Genomic DNA, 17,857 nt, shown 5'->3' with positions numbered 1-17,857 from the left:
CAAATTATTATTATTTTTATTTATTATAGTTTTTACAAATGTGCCGTGTCCTAAATGAACATTTATTTCTTTTTTATATTATAAGTATACTATATTTACTTCTGAGTAAATTAGCATTTAGTTAGTTAAGTTTTTAATAATTGTATTTTTTTAGTCCTGTATGATTTGGGCCGCAGCGACATTTTAAAGATAAACTACAAAACTACACAGGATATGTTGCTGCACATAATTGTGTGTGCAAACCCAGCTGCACTATTAACTGCCTCACTCTCATAATCTGGTGCTAAAACAACTTCACACGATCGGTGAGAGTTGAAGAGCAGGACCAATGTTTCAGATATAAGAATAAGTAAATACTGCCAAATTAAACTTCAAGTTAGAACAAATAATCTAAACAGAAAACCCAACTCAATTTAATTCAGTTTGAATCCAAGACGTTGGAACTAAACCAACGAGCTACGTAGAAAGCGCATGTTAAAATATCTATATAACAAAATTAAATGCAATAGAATTATTACATAAGCTCACACCTGATACTGACTTATATGATACAATCTAATAGTTTATGAATCTAAATGACAATTAATTATAATATTCATTCGAAGACCGATCTAGATTATATATACTGAATATGTAAGAAGCAGTATAGTGACGTAAATATATAGTTTTATTAACATAAGAATTATTAACACTAAGTCCTTAAATAGATACAAATATGAATTAAAAATAGTAACTGTACAAATCCTGACCGCGTGTAATGGTGGCGAGAATGCTAGCAGCAATTTCCCCGTTGAATCACAATTCAAATCCACTGGGCAAAAAACGAACCAGCCCTCCTGTCACCAGTGAAGGCAAAATATGTTAATCTAAAGATCAACTAGATATTTTCAAAAAAAATAGCTTTTCTCATTTGATAGTATATTTATTAAGGTTTCTGACTATACGAGTGTAACGTCTCGCTTCGACTCAAGCGGTTGAGCAGTCTGGCAAATCAGCGTCATGTAAGTGAACACTGCCCATAGCCTGTACAGCACTAAGAAAAATTAACCATTCCTAAAATCGTTAAGGTGCCGCCAATCGGTAATATAAGATGCAATGCCCCCTTAGCCTGTATTTACACTGGCTCTCACTCACTCTTCAAGCCAGAAAATAATAATAGTAATAGTTTCCGTTTAGAGGTAGAACATGTGGTGAGCGGTACCTTGAAGTGGGTATAACGTAAACGTGACGATGGCAAAAAGGCGTGGAATTACAATTCGTTGATTTTATAGAATATGCGAAATTCTATTGATTTAATTAATATATTATTAATTAATAAATTAATAACATCATTAGAACGCGAGTAAATACTGAGCTTCAAACCGGCGGTGTTAATTATTATAGTTCGTTTAATTAATCGTGTTACATTATGATTATAAAGTATTTGTAAGAGGTACATATTGCTTATCGCTAGTGCCTGTAGTGACACTGACTCAATCACCATTCAAATCTGAACACAACGTTATTAATTATTGCTGTTTGGTGGTGAATTATATGATGAGCGGGTGGTATTCACCAAGACAGACTTGAACTTAGCCCTACCACCAAGTAAGTTACGTTGATTCCTTTTTCTCAGTACTCATTACCGAAAAACTTACAATAATTTTATATAACAACCTGAATTTGTTATTATTCGCTTTTTTTTCTTAAGCTATCTATAATAAGATTTTTATATTTACATTAGAATATTGAGTAACCCAATACTTAGGGAACCTTCAGATTATATTTGCAAAATTATATTTTAAATATTTTTAAACGACTTAACACAACATCAATGCGCGCACACCGCGATGCAAGTCCTCTGTCTAGTAAATCAGTGCGGGACGAGACGCTGTGCTGCATGAATCTGTGAACTGTAAAATGTGGCCAAGGGGACGTGAGGTTCACACGCGCCATACTTATCCGTGACGTCAAGGTCTACGACGTATGTTCCGCCTCTTAATGTTTGTTTATGTGTTGCCGCTAACTTAAAACACTGATTGAATATTGTTATGTAATTTGATATATTTGTTACTTGATCTTTTGGCAAGATGTTATTCTATACAAATAAACAAAATGGAATTGTCTATGTTCATATGATATTCAAACGAAACACACAATTTTTATTTTATCTTTATTTATTCGGTCTGATGGCCCATTCTGTCTGTTTGTCCCGGGTAATCACCGAAACAGCGAAACAGATTTTGACGAGACTTCCACTGGTAGATAGCTAATGTTTTAATGAGTAGGTTACTCATTAAATTTCATTTTTAAAAATGCATAGTGTTCCACAGAAACAAGCCAAAAAAGTTTTATTCGGGCAGTAAAAGTTCCCTACATTATATAAATAAATAATGCGTAAAACAGCAATAAAAATACTCTACACTATATACTTAAGATAAAGGTACAGTTCGTGTTTAATAGAAATTTAAAATAAAATATTTTTAATAAAAATTATGATACTAATATTTGAGTCGCATAAAATAATGCAATGTTTGACAAAATCCCAGAGCCAGTATTTCATAACCTGCTCTTACGTAAAACGATATTTCTTTAAATTCTTGTTGTTTTCACGTCTCCATTAGCTCGCGTGAACTCGTTACATTTATAAACAAACAATACTATTCGCGAGTCGTTAATACGCGCCAAGTATTACAAAACGTATGCAATGATACAGTTAGTTGGGAGGTGCGGCTGCGCTGGGATAAACTTATCTTTATAATGTCCTCCTGTCCGTGTTCACCTGACTTCAGAGTAGCCATTTGCGCAGAAGATATTGTAGTTGCGGTACTTGCTTAATTAACATAACTCACGAATTTCTTACCAGTTCTTCTCGGTGGTATATACTTTTTAAACCGGTGGTAGTCTTATATATAATTTTATATGATATATAAAAAGTGTTAATAAGTCTATACTTGAATAAGGCATGAATTTTTTCGATTTTTAATTAGTGTAAAAAATTACTAACAATTATAATACTCTATTTATTCCACAAGAAAATATTTTTGAATATCTAGGACAACATATGTTATCAAACGAATGTAGATCAGGTACTGGGTATCCTAGCTAGGCTTTTGATAACCTATGTTAAGGATAATCAGTCCTCTCCTCCAACGTTGAAATAATTAAAATACATTAGTAATATCACCAATTATGTTTATGATTTACATAAAATAGAATATTTTTAAGTAAATAGGAGAGAGGAATATTTTTGTGTGCAAAATTGCACTACTATATATGTATATTATATAATACACTCACACACACACAGTTTTTGATGATTTTCATTATATATCTAATATGTGGCTGGTATCACAGACAGACTCACACAAAGCCACACAAAGCATCACTATAAATTAACACAAATACGATCTTTAATGAGAATCGAAGAATATTAATAAATAATAAACGTCTGTCGGTCCGTATAATTACGACAATTAATCATCGGAATGACGACGCTTTGACTGATATTAGTTTCGTTACGGCTTGCGAGTTATTCTGCTTTAATCTCGGGAGAAAAGTATCCTGATCATAATTTATACATTCAATATTATAAATGAATTTATTTAATGTAGAAATATCCTGTCTGGAAAGGAACACCTTACATACGTACATATGTATAAAGGCGAAACGAATTCAGCAAAAGTTCATTAGTCTTGTAGTAACCTGTTTGAGACGTATAAAATAGTATACTTTATTCATAAAAAGTAAAGTACGACCCGTAACTTTTTCAAAGCTGGGCTAAGGTCTCTAACTATGTGTAAATTTGGAGTTTATCCCAACGTTCTGCTTTAATGCGGTTTGGTGGATAGACATGTGATAGAATTTCAATGAAATTAAATACATGAAGGTTTCCTCGCGATGATTTCCTTCACTACTAAGCACGAGATAAATCATAAATCAAATTTAGTGGTGCTTGCTTTGAACCCGCAGTCATCGGTTAAGATGCACGCGTTCTAACCACTGGGCCACCTCGGCTCTCTCATAAATAAGGTATTGTTTACTTATTTATAATTTATGTTTGTTATGTAATACTTTTGTTATTAATAACTTGTATAATATAAAATATAATTTTACTAATTCGAGACATAGAGTGGATTGGAGAGGTCGGAATTTTGTTGTGAAATATTCATACATTATTAATATTAAATTAAATTTAAACTTTGATTTTAAAATATTAGTTGGAATAGTAATTAGTAATAGATGTCAATCCTTATTAATGATTGCAGGTCTATTCTGAGTAGTTTTATGTGCGATTAAGGCTTTTGAGACAGTTCTATATAGAAATGTTAATTTTTTTTATTAATAGAAACATTATCTAGATGGCCCAGTGGCTAGAACGTGTGAACCTTAACCGATGATTGCGGATTCAAACCCAGCCAAGCACCACTGAATTTTCATTTTTATTGGTGTTTATAATTCATCCAGTGCTCGGTGGTGTAGGAAATTTTCGTGAGGAATCCTGCATGTGTCTAATTTCAATGTAATTCTGCCACATGTGAATCCACCAAACCGCATTGGAGCAGCGTGGAATATGCTCCAAATCGTCTCCTCAAAGGGAGAGAAGGTCTTAGCGCAGCAGTGGGAAATTTACAGGCTATTACTGTGTATCTAATACGGATTTATTTATTTTAAATGAGAAATGTTTTAAAAATAATTGTGACAACGCAATACAGAGAGTCGTCTCCAGAAATATGTGAATTCAGAAGTCACCATGGAATCAGGTGGGGTCCAATCGTGAAATAAAGCTGGACATCATGCGAACAAGGGTAGAGTTACTTCTATGGTTAAAAGATTATTATTATTAAATGTTTTTAAAGTTAATTAAAATCAAAGATACATTTAAATTTCATAGTTGCGATGGCGTGGCATACTTTGCAATGTATCTTTATTTTATTTTTTGCTAACAATTATCCGTTACAAGTCGCGTGACGTCTACTACGCGCTGATGGTGCTTAGTGCAAACAAACACGTAAGTAAACATAGCTGTATAAAGGAACAACTCAACTACAAATCCAAAGAAAATCCATCTTGTCCATTCATCCATTTACTCGGTGATAGGGCTTTGTGCAAGCCCGCCTGGGTAAGTACCACACACTCATCAGATATTCTACCACCAAACAGCAGTACTCAGTATTGTTGTGTTCCGGTTTGAAGGTTGAGTGAGCCAGTGTAACTACAGGCACAAAGGACATAACATCTTAGTTCCCAAAGGTGATGTAAGGAATGGTTAATATTTCTTATAGCGCCATTGTCTATGGGCTGTGGTGACTACCGATACCATAAAAAAAAACTTTTCGAACGCAGTTCTTTTACGCGCCTTACGAGGGACCTGGCAGAAGTCGTGACGTAAGGCAAAAGCGTTATACTTCGTTCCATCTCTATCTTTTCCTCCCTGTCTCTTTCTACTGTATACGGTTTATATTATACCATGATTTCAAATAACTTTTTGTTAATGTTTTAATTCTCATAGTAATTTAATGACAATTATATTATTATTTTTTTAATTAATTTTAAAATATAGCTCATTTATTTATTGTGTCTGTTATTTTAAAACATAATTTATAGCGAAGCAACTGCTTTCCAATCAGGTTTTCCAGGACAGTTCTCATTTTTTTATTGAGAGTTTTATTGAGATCTGATTTAGATCTCTTTTTAATAATATAGTAACATTACGAAAAGTTGTTAAATATGTTTTTGGAATATTACTAGATATTTTATAATGGAAACTATTACCGTAGCTGATTATGCATAATATTGTTGTAAACGAATATTACTAATATGTATAATGTCATCTATTATTGTAAACTAAGTTAGGTCAAGAGTTTGCCATTATCACAATTAGTTCTAGAGCGCTCCATAAAGACAGGAACAAGATTTGTGACAAAACTGACGAAGGACCTTTTTATTGTCTAAATATTATTTAATGATATTTTTAAAAAGAACTTTGATTTTAAGCATCAAAAGAGTAATGGTTTACGAGCCGCCTAGTTCTATAAAAAGTCGCAAGTTCGATCCTGATCCACAACTCCCCGCACAAGCTTAACGTTTATTGGAGGTGTAAGTGAGTAATTGCTTAAAATGGCACATCTTAAAATATATACATAACTCCAGCTGTATCCTGTGTTTTGTTCCAGGGAATATTTAATGTATGTACGTTCATTCGAAGTTGATCAGCAGTTTCGCAGTATTCAAGTTCCGCCACAGTTAGCAGATTTCTAAATAGGCTGGCTAAGCGGAAAACCTTCGGAAGCGTCAAATTTACTAGCGCGGTTTTTCCCCACTCATTTTTGTTTCTGTTAAGTGTGTTGATTATTAAGGTTTGAATTATACGTAATTAAAAAAAAATGTTGCAATTTTTAGCTTCGGGAGAACGTACTTGACCTTTTTGCAAGGCCGATTTAATTTAACATATATGATTAAACAAAACAATTTGCTTAGACTTCGATCTTGGGACCACGACCTTCATGATGGGAGTCCCTAACGAATGGTTCTGAGTTCAAACTTGGTGTAAACCACTGAATTAATTAACTTGACCATGAATATATTCTCTCATCTCGTGCTCCGGCACGCTGAAGGAAAACATCGTGAGAAAACCGGCATGTGTGCAATTTCAACAAAAATCTACCACATTTGTATCCAGCAACCCGCATTGTAGCAACGCAGCAGAGTAAGCTCCAAACCTTTTCCTCAAAAGGGAAAGGAGTCCTTTGTCTAGCAGTGGAACATTGTCAGGCTGTCACTTCACATTTTTATTTATTTTTACAATACAGAAAGCACTTTTAAAATATTAGTAAGGTTTTAAATATCGAGAACCTGTAGCAGGGAGCTTTGTGTCAACACCTCACCGATATAATCTGAACATAAGGCCGCACACGATTGTGATAAGCCTCACAAAGACACGTGAACGTTTGTGACCAAAAAATAAATTTGAATTTAATATAATTACTTTGGCGGTTATTTAAAATACGTATTAGATTTATAATAATAGAATAGGTATATTTTTTATTTAACCAGAATAAGGAAATGAGTTGAATAATAGCATTTAATATTTTTAATAATAAAAAAGAGAACTAAGATTAGTTATTCGAAGCACAATGCACCACGCTACTTCACTGCGGGTGTGAATAATTTGGAATTCATCTGGAACGTAAGTACTTTGACGTTTGACCATGAAAAGTTCTGTAAAAAAAAAAGACATATAAAAATTTCAGTTAAATATAATTTTCAATTCAAGTCATCGCTATTACGACAATGATGTGCTTTTTTGTAAGAAATTTGTGCAGAGATGTAATAGTAGTTAGAATACGTAAATCTCAGCCTTATATTGGGTGTTCAAATCCAGTGCTTAATAGGATTTTACGATTTGTCTCAAGCTCTGATACACGTACTGACAGATATTGGAGCAACATGGCGGACTAAGTTCGAAACCTTTTCAAGAAGGAAGAGGTGGCTTTAGTCTCTTCGTGGTAGGTTTTTGTGCAAGTCTGTCTGGTTAGGTGCCACCCATCAAATATTCTACCGTCAAACAGCGACAAACAGCAATATTTAGTATTATTGTTTTCCAGTTTGAAGTTTCCAGTGATAGAGCCGGTGTAACCACAAGCACCAGGGCCATAACATCTTATTTACCAAAGCTGGCGGAGCGTTGGCCATATGAGGATGTAGAAGGATTGTTTTATAACGCCAACGTCTAAAGGCGATGGTGATTACTTACCATCAGTTGGCCCATTTGCCTGTTTACTTATATTATACAAGATAAAAGCCCACCAGTGGGCACGTCCAGGCTGTTACGTTACGTAGTAATGAATTGAGCCCACGAAATTATTGTTATTAAGTATGTAACTCGCTAACAGTACGTATTGGCGAGAATGTACTATGTCAGTTTTGTCATAAAGACAAAGTTAAGCGGAATAGTGTATTAGATTCCGACAGACATTATATTCAAATCTATTTGATAATTTAATGCAAATGAATTCTAAACTACAGAAACTATGAAAGTGTGACAGGTGGAAAGGAAAAGTGGAAGGAGGCTTCGACAAAACCCGAAACCTTCGTCATAACTCATATTTAAAAAACAACGCTCAATACTTATAATATATTAATCGGTGTCTAATCCTTGTGTTAACAGCGTTGTTATGTATAATTTAGACGCACGTTATGTTAATTACGAGAATATTTATTTCGGAAGCGTATAAGTAACTTATTGTTAGCTAAACGGCGGGTTGGCAAATTGACCTTAACTTAACATTTAATGTACCGCCCATGGACATCTGCAACACCGCAAGCCTTGCATATGTGTTGCTTTTAAGAAAATACCTACTCTAGTTAAAAAGGAGGAAGTATATGCCTTAAAATCGAGATTTTGTTATTATAGTTTTTATATAATTCCAGGCAACAAAGTTGTGTGGATGAAATTTGGAATACTGAAGTAATATCCGAAGGTGAAATGTAGAGGCCGGTATTAATCCAAACTCGGAGTATTCCCCGTGAAAATACCTTAAATTGAGCAAAATTGGATGAGAATACGGATGACATACGTCACACGTATTGATTTTTTTTATCATCTTACGCAAAATTTCTTAATATTTTTGTTACATAGAACATAACATTAATAAAAAAATTATTTTTGTCTGTATAATCTATATTATTTCGTGCAGATCTATGATCAAGACCTTTACACAATTATGGAGCTTTAAAAAATAATAATTTTATAGTCTATATGCAAAATTCGTATAAGCAAGATATTTCGATATTAAATCCATAAAATTCAATGACGTGACAGATCAACAGACGGCCATGTTTGACGTTTACGGGTGATGTTATAGATGTTTGATAATCACAATCTTTAAGAAAAAGTTATGTGTTATATGAAAAATGATGAACCATATTTATATAGTTTCATATATTTTACCCGAGCGAAGCCGGGTTTTATCTAGTAAATAAATAAAATAAGTAAACAAAGGACATAAGATATTCGTACTAAATGTCCTCGGATTAACGATGGTGAGCATTCACCATCAAGCGAATTATCATTCCCTTTCATTCGTTCAACAACGTTCATTTAACATAAAAGTAGCAATTTAATTTTCCTAAACGGGCACGCAACTCAGCTGCCCTATATTACAGTTCCGTAATTTAACAAGAACTTCTTGTTTGATTATGATCATCTATTATCTTCACTGTTGCTGGAGATTCCTTTTTTAATTATTTTCTATCTTTATCTGTTTTTGCATCCGTGTATTGTTGAAGTTTGTTTTGTCATATTTTTTAACTCTGTAACATTATGAATATTAAATACTTACGTATAATATTACTTAATTTTTTATCTATCTTAAGCAGTCGTAGATCCTGTGTCAATTTATATACCATAAATCTAGTCTATATATCCTCTCCCTTTTAATCACTCTAGCTCGAAATTTAATTTCCCTACTGACAATCATGACAGTATATTATAAAACTTGTACTAAAACATTAAGAGTAATTGTTTACATGCGTAAGTGAATATGAGTTTGTGTGTCCTACACATAAATTGAAATAATTATAATAATATTCTGTAATTTTATTTTTGGTCTTATATATTATTTATGATAAAAAAAACTATATTTCTATACCGTTCTGCTTTATGAATAACAGCATTGATCGTCCTCGTCGAGTTGTTAATTTGTTGTTGTTGTTTCTTTGTAACGTAATCTATAGTTTTTTTTCATTGTTTGAAATATTTTTTTTTCTACAACTATTTTTATACACATATAACTCGTTTATTCTTCTTTGTTCTAAATGTTTTTAATTAATCTGGTTTTTTTTTGGTTTAATGAATAATTTTTTTTTTCATTTCGTTAAACAAATGTCACAACTTCAGGTTTGAGTTTTCATGTAACTTATTCATTTAGTATGACGGTAAGGAACACATCATGGTATAATTTTGTAGAGTTTTATATGTAACGTATTAATAAATTTACAATGACGCAATAATATTTCAACACTGATACATATTTGAGCGCACAATAACAAAAGTAATGTTAATCGTACTGTACAACTGCGCCGTAGGATCAAGAGTAATGATCAAAGATCAAGATCAGGTCAACTGGTTGGTGATAGGATTTTGTGTCCGTTTGGGAAGGTACCACTCATATATCCTACCGCCAAGCAGCAATACAGTGTAACTATAAGCATATATCTTATAGTAATATCTTAGTTCCCATGTTTGTGGCGCATTGTGCCCATAAGGAATGGTTAATATTTCTTATGGACGCCGATGTCTATGGGTACAGCCGACCACATATCATCAGGTGGCCCGTTTAATCGTCCGCAAACAAACTATATATAAAAAATACCTACATCATTCCTTATGAGAACATTCATATGTTTATGTTAAGTATATTTTTGTCTTATATATAAAGTATAACGAACGGACTCAGCTCTTAAGAAAAACAAAAATAAGGGAGGATTTTACTGCACGATAGAACTTCCTTAAGTAATTTTCCCATTTTTTGTTTCATTTGCGTACAAGAATACCGAAGCGAATTTTCAGTCGAAATAAATTCACGGAAATCGTTTAATTAATTGCAGAGAAATTCGCGGTCAAATCTATACATACTTTAAATGAGTGATATATATTAAAACATACAAAATATATTAAAAACATAGTGATATATATTGTTTGAAAGTGGCACCGGTAACCGAGAAGCTCTCTGGAAACCGGCTGTCTTGGTATGGGCATGTCATGCGGAGGAATGAGGACCATGTTGTGAGAAAGGTTTTGAGAATGGACGTGGATGGATATAGAGGTAGGGGACGACCCAAGAAACGATGGATGGATTGTGTGAAAGACGATATGGTTAGAAAGAATGTTACTTGTGAGATGACGTCCGACAGAGAAGTATGGAAGAAGAAGACAAGCTGCGCCGACCCCGAGTAAAATTTGGATAAGGGAGGAGGATGGTGATATATTAAAACATACATAAAACTATTTATTTTCAACTTAAAAAAAACAAAGGTTGTTAAAATATAATTGAAATGTCCAGAAATAGTTGACCTCTCGCTGTTGTCAAAGAGTATATCTACGACATTCATTTTTAGAGGTCAACCTTTTCAACTAGATTTTTTAAAATGTTTTATTTACATAATAGCAAGTTGGTAAAGATGTTTATGTACGATCATTACTGTGATCTAATACTACTGTAATACGAATACTGTGGTGGCCATGTAAACTGGCAATATTTTTACACAAGCTAAAAGCCTGTGTCCTTTGTCCATGTCCGACTTGTGGGTAAACGCTTCTATATCGTCTCGATGATAAAGATTGGAGTTAATAACAACCCCCTAAGAAACGGTTCCGAGTTGGCCCAGTGGTTAGAACGCGTGCATCTTAACCGATGATTTCGGGTTCAAACCCAGGCAGGCACCACTGAATTTACATGTGCTTAATTTGTTTATAATTCATCTCGTGCTCGGCGGTGAAGGAAAACATCGTGAGGAAACCTGCATGTGTCTAATTTCAACGAAATTCTGCCACATGTGTATTCCACCAACCCGCATTGGAGCAGCGTGGTGGAATATGCTCCATACCTTCTCCTCAACGGGAGAGGAGGCCTTAGCCCAGCAGTGGGAAATTTACAGGCTGATTATGTTATTATTATGTTTATGTAAGAAACGGTTGCACAGAATTTTGTCCCACGTAAGTTTGAACTAGCGTGTGCATAAAACGTGTCAGTATAAGACGAATGTATTGTAAACTCAAATTGAGCACGTGAAGACTCGGTGGTTCTTATTCAGATTAGAATCCGACATCCTCGGTTAGGATAAAGGTATATTAATTACTGGGACGATCACGACTCATTGACAAATGCAGGACTTAAAATCTGTCGCGTTTGCCTAAACTAATTACACGAAGCCGCTCATTCGCTCTGAAACTTGACAACACTCGATTGCCTATTTTACGTTGGAATATTTAGTGAGCGTTATTACGATATAAATATGCTAATTTAATTTGAATATTAACGAATGGGTCTGATCAGAAAGTCATGAATAAAATTAGTCAACTGTGAAACTTGACGTGATCAGTGACATGCACTCCAAATACATTTCTACCATTGAAATTATATGAAATGTTTCAGTTCATTATGCTAATCATTGTCTCTATAACAGAAAGAGTTAAATATTGATATTTAAGCTTAAGGATCGATTTAATTGGTGGTAGGGCTATGTACAGGCCCGTCTGAGTGGGTACCGCCCTCTCGTCATATATTCTACCGCCAACCACCAATACTTGTTATTTTTGTGTTTCGGTTTAAAGGGTGAGTGAGCCAGTGTAACAAAGTTGTTGGTGCATATAATTTTTTATTACATAATTGATGAAAAAGTTACTCGCCGTTAAAATTCTTAAAAGAGTTTACTTAAATAAAGTGTTTTTTCATTTCGGTAATGAATGTATATGAATGTGGTCGAAGAACACCTGCATGTTTAGTCCGGTCGCTTTTCAAGCACATGATTCTAAAACAATATTAGATAGAAGAAAATTTGTAAGAACACAACAATCTACGACAGTATAATATAACACTACTAGACTGACTGACTTCGCACGGGTAGAATAAAATGTAGACCCTTATTCATAATGAACTATACACCTTCCTCAAAAATCACTTCATCCATTAGAGAAAGCCGTAGTCCGTTGGCAGTTTTTGACTTATACACGCCTAGATAAATTTATCTTATAATATGCAGTAATTATCTCATCTCGTTCGATTACTACAAAATTGAAAGAAACGAAAATAAATATTTCAATGTCGTATACAACAAATCATAATAATAAATCTCACCTTAATATAGTACTAGAACGATTATTATTTAAGGTTCTACGGACCGTCATAGCATTTACTACACTACAAAGCCATACATTAGCGAATGGGCTGCCAAGGTCAATGATAATAAGTGTTCATTTCCAAGATTCAATGGAGCGTATTCAATAACGAGACGTGAGAACTGAAACAATTATCTTTTTGTTGAGTCTAGATTGCATTGTGCAATAGATTGGTAGCGACTGTCTTAAGACAAAGAAGTTGCCTCGCCTCCCGGGTCGGATCAATAAAAAAACTTTAGTTTATCCTTCGAGAAATCTTTAGTACCATCCCGGAGTCTAGATGTTGGCAGTGCTAAGTCGCCTGAAATCTAGGTCTTTCCGGTCGAGTTGGACCGTCCCATCGCGCTAAGGGAGTGAGGGCAGAGCGTGTATTTGTGTCTATGCAAACGGTTGTGTGCTTTAATAATTATGCCCAGCGTAGTTAACTTGCACAAGCAAAAAGGACTTTGAGCGTCTCAACGATACAGCCCAAATCAATATCTAATCGTGTTATTTGGCAAATGGGCCACCTGATGGTAAGTATTTACAACTGCCCAAAGAAATCGGCGCTGTTAAAAATATCGACCATTCCTTACATCACCATGCGCCATCGACTGGTCCCTTGTTTATCCCTTGTACATTACACTGGCTCATTTACCCTTCAAACCGGAACATAAGAATACTAATTCAAATCAAAATCAAATCAAAATATACTTTATTCAAGTAAGCTTTTACAAAGAAAAAGGTGGTACCTATCCAGACGGGCTTGCACAAAGCCCTATCAAATATGTACATAAATCTTGGTATAGTATGCAAAATATTCGTCGTCATAATATTAAGCAATTAATAATTATTTAAATTAATAAGGATTGTGAAATATTTGTTTTGTATTGCACATAAAATATGTTTAGGTACTATTACTCCTATAATATATATTAAATCGGTTATTTGGAATAGTGTCATTACACGTATTGCTTAAAGCATATGTCTCGGTCATTACAATCAACGCATTATGCGTGAATATTCTTGCTCCTTGATTCGCGTTAGTGTAATTAGCAATGTCTCAGTATCTCAAATCATTGATTAGCAACTAGTAAGGTTCAACTCAAGAACTTCCACCCACTTTGTGTGTAAATAAACGTTAATTATTCGATTTTAATCGAAGGTTTGAATTACTGGTTACTGGTGTGTGAGAGAAGAGGAAAGGATAATGAGATTGATGTAAAGAACTGGTTAAATAGCAATAACGTAGTGTCAAGGATGGAATAGATATTTTTTTTATCCATCCAGGAGAAACTATGTAGACTTTTTACCCAGTAAGTGAACCCATGTGATGGTAGTCTTTGCCGAATTGGTGACATTATGTAATCTTTGCAAGACATCTGCTTTATGGCTCGATGGAGCGCTTTTTAAAGGGCGAAAAAGAGATCTCGCCTCTATACATCATCAATATCATCCCCGCTGCTGTTCTGGAAGCCTATATTTGTTTTTCCTTTTTTTTTCCACTGGGATCACTAAAAAATCTATGTATATACATAATCAACTTTTCTCGAATCTTTATTTACCCCCGAAAACATCCACTCTTAGACTTCCTGAGACATATCTTCTTCAGATAAACCAGTAAATCTTTGTAAATAAATATGTCAATGAAAAGTATATGTTAAATTAAAAATAATATTATAATTAAAGACATAGCATCTCTGTCGCCGGCCTAGCGACAAGCCCAGCAACGTGATCATTTACGAGAATGATTAAACAAGACGGAGACAGTACTGCGAGCCGGTGTTTTATTTTCATGGCTCGGTGCCAGGTCGCGACTTACCATTTAGGAAACGCTGACAAAGACTTTATGTTGACTAGTACTGTCCCTCACTTTAGCCCAAACATTTAAAATAATATATCAGTGATTTTTCAGTCAGTATATCTAATTTATAAAAGTATATGAAAATATTCATTAGTTTTAGTTTAATTTAGAATTATTTTAATGATATAATAAATTGACTATAAAAATGTGTCTAAATGTACATACAACTTAACACTGATCAGAGTAATGAAATTGAAATTGTATCGCCTTGAAGCTTTACTGAGTCTCGCTCAAAAAGAAACTATCTATACACAAACAAAAGGGTTCCATTAAGAGACGAATCTTGTCCTTTTTCGAAGTAATTTAAAAAATAATGACTCTTTAAATATGCAGTATTTTATTAAGCAATTTCCTTAAAATCTTTTTTTAGTGCAGTTCAAAATTACAACAGGTCTCCTGTCAATTCCGAGTCATTGTGTTTTATAGTTTAAGTTATAAATTGATTAAAGGCATCGCATTTACTATAATTTGTGCTCAATTATATATTTATTGAATTGGCAACATAACTAGAAACAAATTAAAGTTCAATTCTGTCGCAGATTATATTTAATATCAGAAAAATTCATAGATCATAGCCTTTTATTATTAACAAGAAAGTAAAAAACAATATGATTTATTCAAACATACAGTGAAAACGACTTGCGTCACCTTTTTATTTCAATACATACGTAACACCTTCTATATTCATAATACTGTCATAATTAAATATGTTTCTCGTTTGAAAATCACCGAATACTAACTCATAGGTCTTTTTCTTTCTTAACTTTCAAATTGCCTATATAAATAATATCTATATGATTAAATCACAGCGAAATACAACTGATTACAAGATCTCCAAAACTCTATATCCGATCGGCTTGAAATTTAACATAGTTACTCCCGTTGCAACGTAAACGCTTACTAAGAAAATATTTTTTTGATATTTCCACTATAAGGATATATTATTATATAATATTGTTGCTCCCATCTTAGAGCCCATCCTAAATCATTCAATCTCTAGTAGCTCATTTCCTGATGTTTGGAAGGATGCTCAAATTATACCTATTCCTAAAAAACCGAATCCTATCAACTATTCAGATTTCCGTCCGATTTCCATCCTTCCCTTCCTATCAAAAATCTTAGACAAAATTATTTTTCAACAGTTAAACACGTTCCTCAACAATCATTCCTTTCTGAACCCTCTTCAATCCGGTTTCCGTGAAGGTCATAGTACGGTCTCGGCCCTTGTCAAGGTTACTGATGACATTCGTGCAGCCATATCAATTTTGATCCTTTTGGATTTCAGCAACGCATTTAACTGTGTTGACCATGACCTCCTTTTGGGTCTGCTAGGTACTAACGACTTATCTCCATCAGTGATTGGTTGGTTTCAGAGTTACCTCAAGGGCCGGCGACATCGTATACCCCTTAATGAGATTCCCTCCTCGTGGTGTGATGTCCAGGCCGGTGTTCCTCAAGGTGGCATCTTATCTCCCTTACTATTTGCAATTTTTATTAATTCCATCTTCTCTTGCATTTCTTCTCACTATCATACATAGGCAGACGATAAGGCAGACGATATCCAGATCTATCGTCAGGCATCGCTTAAAGATATTCCTGCTGCTATTAATGACATTAATGATGATCTTGTCTCAATCTCTGATTGGAGTAAACGATACGGACTTAACATTACCCCTAACAAATCTCAGGCTATTATAATCGGTAGCCCTGGCATGATCACGAAGGTCAATCTATTGAACTTACCATCAGTAGAATACAACGGCTACAGAATACCATACTGTTCCACCGTCAAAAACCTTGGTATCTATTTAGATCAGACACTATCGTGGTCAGTACAAATTAAAGAGGACAGTAGGAAATTATTTGTTACACTGAGTTCATTACGACGTCTCCAATCTGTTCTTCCAATTCCTACCAAAATTATGCTAGCAAACTCTCTCCTCTTATCCGTTATTGATTATGCAGATGCCAGTTATCCTGATCTGACTGAGGACCAACTTGACAAGCTTGAGCGACTTCAAAATATTGCTATCCGGTTCATATTTTGCCTGCGAAAGTATGACCATGTCTCTGAATATCGTTCAAGGCTCAAGTGGCTTCCAATACGTCTTCGCCGGAACCTGCACAAACTTTCTCTTCTGTACAGTACTCTATTCACCTCTAACTCTCGTTCCTATTTAAAGGTACAGTTTGAATTTCTAGGAGGCTCTTCCTTATTAAGACCGTCGCGGAACCTTATGCTTAAAATGCCTGTACATAAAACAAATTTTTTTCAAAAACTCCTTCACTGTAAAGGCCATAAAGTTATGGAATGCACTTCCGGAAAATATAAAAAAATCAGAATCGATCAATATATTTAAAAAAATCTATTAAAAATTACTATCTAAATAATAATTTAGACGACTTCACTTAATTTCCATGTACTGTTTTTCTCTAGCATATTATATATGTAGGTATTTTTTAGTATATAATAGTAATATTTATCATTTTTTATATTTGTATTAAGTATAAGTATTAGTGTGTAACATTTGTATGTAAGTTTATTGGCTGCACCGCCTACCCAGTTTAAGTTCAATGAATCTCTCTTCGTTTGGGTTGTCTGGACGAGATGAGACATATTAGCCATAAGGCCGCCCATTGTACAACACATGAAATATATACTATTTTAATTTTAAGATTTTTTATTTTGTCATTATGGTGTACAATAAAGAATAAATAAATAAATATAAGTTACACCACAAGTCCCCTCACTTGTAAGCGGGTGGTGTAACTTTGCCAGAAATTTACCCGTACGAAGTCGGGACGGACGACTATTTTGGAAAAAAATAGCGTTAAACTTTACACTTAAAGTGACAATAAAATAATATTATTGTCAGTTACACAGAGGTAAAGGAAATGCAGTTAAAACGTTTGTTTAATCAAGGACCTTGGGAAGACAATCAGGGATGTATTCTGTACATTGACGCTACTTACTCGTATAAGTGTTATTACGTACACGCTTGAGTTAACACTAATTAAAAGTCACGCACCGTTGGATTATGAATATTGGATATATTATTCGCAGATATGAATTACAAATTTGTCGGTTTATATATAATTTTTGTGAATGTAATATTGCTTTTTGTCCGGTCGTG

Source organism: Vanessa tameamea, chromosome 15, assembly GCF_037043105.1.
Source record: "Vanessa tameamea isolate UH-Manoa-2023 chromosome 15, ilVanTame1 primary haplotype, whole genome shotgun sequence".
Lineage (NCBI taxonomy): Eukaryota > Metazoa > Arthropoda > Insecta > Lepidoptera > Nymphalidae > Vanessa > Vanessa tameamea.
Note: the sequence above shows the minus strand (reverse complement) of the source record.